Below are 6,137 nucleotides of genomic sequence, written 5' to 3' on the forward strand. Positions count from 1 at the left end.
TCGACCAGGTGTTCTGAAACTTTTTTATGTTTCTGACAGACTTTCTAAATATCAAATTCTAATTGAAGTGCGTTTGATCCCCAGCTATCTTTAGAATGCTTCAGGGGAAACCAAAAACATCTGAGAGAGAGAGATTGAAATAGTTAGGGTTATTTGGTATATTAAAATTGTCAAGTGATTGGTAATAAATTTTCTTAGCTTATATGGGTAAATGTCATTAATATAAAGATTTTAGAAATTGCATGAAATTTTAAAAATCTGGTATATTTTGGTATAATGTTATCAGTCACAATTCTAGTTATTAAAATATCTGTTACATCAATAACCGAGTTTCTTTGTCCATTACAATGTAATTGTGTGTTAAACGGTGTCTTTTAAAGTCTTTTCATTTATAGAGTTGTTTTGCTATTATTGGTACTTTTGCAAAAAAGAAAATGTTTCATCTTCAAGAAGATTCATAGAAAGGACTTTCTGACAAGTATAGATTTTCGTAACATTTAGAACATACTAAAGCACTGGGTAAGAAAGAATTCTGACAAAATACAGTGGCTTCATAATACTGGTAACACAAAGGATTAATTACATAAGACTAAATGCTCGCGTGAATATGGTTATAATTTTTATGGGTTTTGTCTGAAATATTACTGGCTTTTAATCTGTGTTTTCCAAATACAAGGAACTCCCCTCAAAGTACTTATGGCCTGTAATGACTTGGTAAATTATACTTTTGTAAATAGGATGGAAACATTTATCTTTTCTCTCTCCCTGATTCCTTTAGAAGTTAGAAACCAAACTTGGGCTTCCCAGGTGTTATAAAGAATCCACCTGCCAATGAGAAGCCACAGGAGATGTGGGTTCAGGCCCTGGGTCAGGAAGTTCCCCTGGAGGAGAAAATGGCAACTCACTCCATTATTCTTGCCTGAGAAATTCCATAGGCAGAGGATCCTGGTGGGCTACTGTCCGTGGGTCGCAAAGAGTTGGACCCAACTGAGCGACTGCACATGCATATATGTATGCATGTTCCCAACAGCCTTATCAGGTGAATAAAGAAGGTCCCTTCTTGATGGTGCAGGAATCTCAAGATATTTTCAGGATCTCAAGAAGAGAGGAATTCACCCAGATTTGTAGCTATCATAGACAGAATCTGACAAGCCGTTGGCATCGTTTTTCTGGCCTTGCGAGATCTTTTAAAGATTCAATCTGAGATTCCTCGTGAAAAGTTCCAGCACAACTAATTAAAAAAAAAACAAAAAACAATGAAACCCAGTGTCATCAATTACAGATATATAAATAAACAGGCCAAGTTTATTGAAACCAGACTTATTTTGCAGACAGGTTTCCTTTTAGTGAGAGAAAGATTATGTTTCTGTAGATATTAAGTTCTAAAATTTGTTAGTTGAGGTCTGTATTTACTGTCTAAGACTCACCTCCCAGATAATTCCTTGTGTTATGTTACATAATTGTAAAGTTTAACTGAATAATTTCAAGGATGCTTTGTTTGTTTCTGAAGCTTATCACAGCCTTCTATCTTTGCATGAAGATCAGATGCCCCATGACCTGTAGCCAGGAGATTATATATACTGGAAAAAGCATCATTTAAAGGACTTTGTCTATCCCAGATAAAAGGATGTTTACCAGGTGCTCTTAACGAGCTCATGCACAGCAAAACTACAGGAAATTGTCTCTTGAATTCGTGTTTCTCACTTAAGAAGGGCCTCTGCATTGAACTGGTCTATAGTAAGGACTGCTGACGCCCCAAACCCAGACCCACACTAGGACGAGAAGACAACAGCAGGTAGGCAGCTGTACCCACAATCTGGACCATGTTGGTAAAATCAATCCCGCTAATCTAATTGAACTACTTACCAAATGTGTGTCTCTCCATCGACATTGCATTCTAAACATACATTACTTCTAAACGTACTGTTGCCCTCAATGTTTAGGATGGTAAGGAAATTCTCTAGTGAAGTTGTCACAGAGAATTATGAATTATTATCATAACTACTCATGACATATTTCACTGCAAGTCTACTGCTAAAAGCACATATATAATATTTGTGTTATAATTCAGCATAACTGGTAAAATGTATAGCTTATAAAATATTTTTCTGTTAGCATAGCTCTGTGCTGTTTCACTGCTTCTGATTAATTTTCCCCCAACATGGACAACAAGGCAGATATGTATATTTATTGGGGCAGATTTATATATATATTAATATTTATATTTTTATATAATTATATATAAATATATGATCAAAGAGGAGGCCTATCCCTGAGGGACATTATGGACCCAGGGCAGGCAGCAACCGCTTTAGCACTGAGGGACAAATATTCTGATATATCAAAAGATTTGTAAACATACGGGGAAACGATTGAAGAAATCTTCACATATTGAGTTATGGAAAAGTCATTCTGGCTTATACATGATTTAACTTTATTTTTGAGCTTTATTTTTGAACTTTATTCTGATCAGGGTGGCCTATTTTGTGGCCTGTCAATCATGCATTGTATATCTGCTTTGGCCACCAAGGAAGGAAATTCATTTGAAAGTCAAAATGGCGTGGCTGTGGTTCAGGCATCCAGGGTGGAGCTGGGTGGCCGTTTTGGATATGAATGGAGAGGTGAGATGAGAACTTGAATTCTGCGATCTGTGTCGGGCTCAGGGATGCAACTAGCCATTCTCAAAGCAGTGTCTGCTGGGAGCTGCCACCTGCAACCTTATGATCTCACGTTCTTCTCTTACAGCTATTAAATTTTCTTTTTACTGTGGGAATAGTAACAAATGGCTCAAGCCATAGTCTCCCAGCAGAAAGCGCTAGATTCTTTAGCCAGAATGTGTGTGTTAGTCATTCAGGCATGTCCGACTCTTTGCGACCCCATGGATCATAACCCGCCAGGTTTATCTGTCCATAGAATTCTCTAGGTAAGAAAACTAGAGTGGGTAGCCATTTCCTTCTCCATAGCCAGAATACTACTGGACAATAAAATTGCTGTAGATTAGACTTGTCATCTGTTGGTTTATGAACTGTTAAGTCTTGTGTGAGTGTATACGTATGTGCATATTTTAGTGATGTTTTTAGATGTACAGTATACATTTTAAACTTACCACAGGCTACTTTCAAATGAAATTATGCACTTCATGTAGAGCATGGAATCTTGCAATTATATTTCCATCTCTCTCTCCACATCCCTGTACTATCACACATTTTATTCTACATGTTATAAATCCTACAATACGTTGTTTTTATTTTTTCTTTAAATGGTCCATTAGCTTTTAAAGAGATTCAAATAAGAGTATTTTATCATATTTATCATTTTCAGTGCTCACTGTTCTTTGAGATACAGATTTCTATTTGATATAATTTTCCTTCTGCCTTTTTACAGTCATCTTTTTGTGGACCTAAGTGGAAGCAACCTTTTACCATCAGTATCCTAATAATTGGGCTTCCCAGGTGGCACTAATGGTAAAGAACCCGCCTGCCAATGCAGGATACCTAAGAGATGTGGATTCAATCCCTGGGTCGGGAAGATCCCTTGGAGAAGGAAATGGCAATCCACTCCAGTATTTTTGCCTGGAAAATCCCAAGGACAGAGGAGCCTAGTAGGCTACAGTCCATGGAGTTGCAAAGAGTAAGATGCTTTAGCACCCTAATAATTGTAGGATTTTTGTAGATGCTGTTAAATTAATGAAGTTGCCCTGTTAAAAAAAATGTTTAATTTAAAAAAATCATCTTTTTGTTGTATAGAGTTCTATGCTGACAAGTTTGCTTTTTTCTTTTCATGCTTTAAATTTATTAATCTTCTTCAGTCTTGTATTGTTTATCAAGAAAATTTGCTGTCATTTTTATTCTTGTTTCTCTGTATGTAGTGTACCTTTTTCTCTGTCTACTTTTAAGATTTTGTTTTCATCATCATTGGCTTTGAGCAGTTTATGATGTACCTTAGTGTAGTTTTCTACATTTTTTGGGCTGTTGTTGTTGTTGCTTGGCATGCATTGAGTTTCTTGGCTCTGTAGGTTTATAGTTTTCCTCAAATTTGGAAAATCTTCAAATTGTTCAGTTCAGTTCAGTTCACTCGCTCAGTCGTCGTGTGTGACTCTTTGCGACGTCATGAATCGCAGCACGCCAGGCCTCCCTGTGATCTCACATGCTAGTAAAGTAATGCTCAAAATTCTCCAAGCCAGGCTTCAGCAAGTGAACCGTGAACTTCCAGATGTTCAAGCTGCTTTTAGAAAAGACAGAGGAACCAGAGATCAAATTGCCAACATCCGCTGGATCATCGAAAAAGCAAGAGAGTTCCAGAAGAACATCTATTTCTGCTTTATTGACTATGCCAAAGCCTTTGACTGTGTGGATCACAAGAAACTGTGGAGAATTCTGAAAGAGATGGGAATACCAGAGCACCTGACCTGCCTCTTGAGAAACCTATATGCAGGTCAGGAAGCAACAGTTAGAACTGGACATGGAACAACAGACTGGTTCCAAATAGGAAAAGGAGTACATAAGGCTGTATATTGTCACCCTGCTTATTTAACTTCTATGCAGAGTACATCATGAGAAACGCTGGGCTGGAAGAAGCACAAGCTAGAAACAAGATTGCTGGGAGAAATATCAATAACTTCAGATATGCAGATGACACCATCCTTATAGCAGAAAGTGAAGAAGAACTAAAAAGCCTCTTGATGAAAGTGAAAGAGGAGAGTGAAACAGTTGGCTTAAAGCTCAACATTCAGAAAATGAAGATCATGGTATCTGGTCCCATCACTTCATGGCAAATAGATGGGGAAACAGTGTCAGACTTTATCTTTCTGGGCTCCAAAATTACTGCAGATGGTGATTGCAGCCATGAAATTAAAAGATGCTTACTCCTTGGAAGGAAAGTTATGACCAACCTAGGTAGCATATTCAAAAGCAGAGACATTGCTTTGCCAACAAAGGTCCGTCTAGTCAAGGCTATGGTTTTTCCAGTAGTCATGTATGGATGTGAGAGTTGGACTGTGAAGAAAGCTGAGCACCGAAGAATTGATGTTTTTGAACTGTGGTGTTGGAGAAGACTCTTGAGAGTCCCTTGGACTGCAGGGAGATCCAACCAGTCCATTCTAAAGGAGATCAGCCCTGGGTGTTCTTTGGAAGGAATGATGCTAAAGCTGAAACTCCAGTCCTTTGGCCACCTCATGTGAAGAGTTGACTCATTGGAAAAGGCTGATGCTGGGAGGGACTGGGGGCAGGAGGAGAAGGGGACAACAGAAGATGAGATGGCTGGATGACATCACTGACATCACAGGGAGGCCTGGAGTGCTGCAATTCATGGGGTTGCAGAGTCAGAGATAACTGAGCAACTGAACTGAACTGGGGCCTCCCTGTGCATCACCAACTCCCAGAGTTCACTCAAACTCACTTCCATCGAGTCGGTGATGCCATCCAGCCATCTCATCCTCTGTTGTTCCCTTCTCCTCCTGCCCCCAATCCCTCCCAGCATCAGTCTTTTCCAATGAGTCAACCCTTCGCATGAGGCGGCCAAAGTACTGGACTTTGAGCTTTAGCATTATTCCTTCCAAAGAACACCCAGGACTGATCTCCTTTAGAATGGACTGGTTGAATCTCCTTGCAGTCCATGGGATTCTCAAGAGTCTTCTACAGCACCACAGTTCAAAAGCATCAATTCTTCAGCACTCAGCCTTCTTCACAGTCCAGCTCTCACATCCATACATGACTACTGGAAAAACCATAGCCTTGACTAGACGGACCTTAGTCGGCAAAGTAATGTCTCTGCTTTTGAATATGCTATCTAGGTTGGTCATAACTTTTCTTCCAAGGAGTAAGCGTCTTTTAATTTCATGGCTGCAGTCACCATCTGCAGTGATTTTGGAGCCCCCCAAAATAAAGTCTGACACTGTTTCCACTGTTTCCCCATCTATTTCCCATGAAGTGATGGGACCAGATGCCATGATCTTCGTTTTCTGAATGTTGAGCTTTAAGCCAACTGTTTCACTCTCCTCTTTCACTTTCATCAAGAGGCTTTTTAGTTCTTCTTCACTTTCTGCCGTAAGAGTGGTGTCATCTGCATATCTGAGGTTATTGATATTTCTCCCAGCAATCTTGATTCCAGCTTGTGCTTCTTCCAGCCCAGCATTTCTC

This window comes from Ovis canadensis, chromosome 3, assembly GCF_042477335.2.
Source record: "Ovis canadensis isolate MfBH-ARS-UI-01 breed Bighorn chromosome 3, ARS-UI_OviCan_v2, whole genome shotgun sequence".
NCBI lineage: Eukaryota > Metazoa > Chordata > Mammalia > Artiodactyla > Bovidae > Ovis > Ovis canadensis.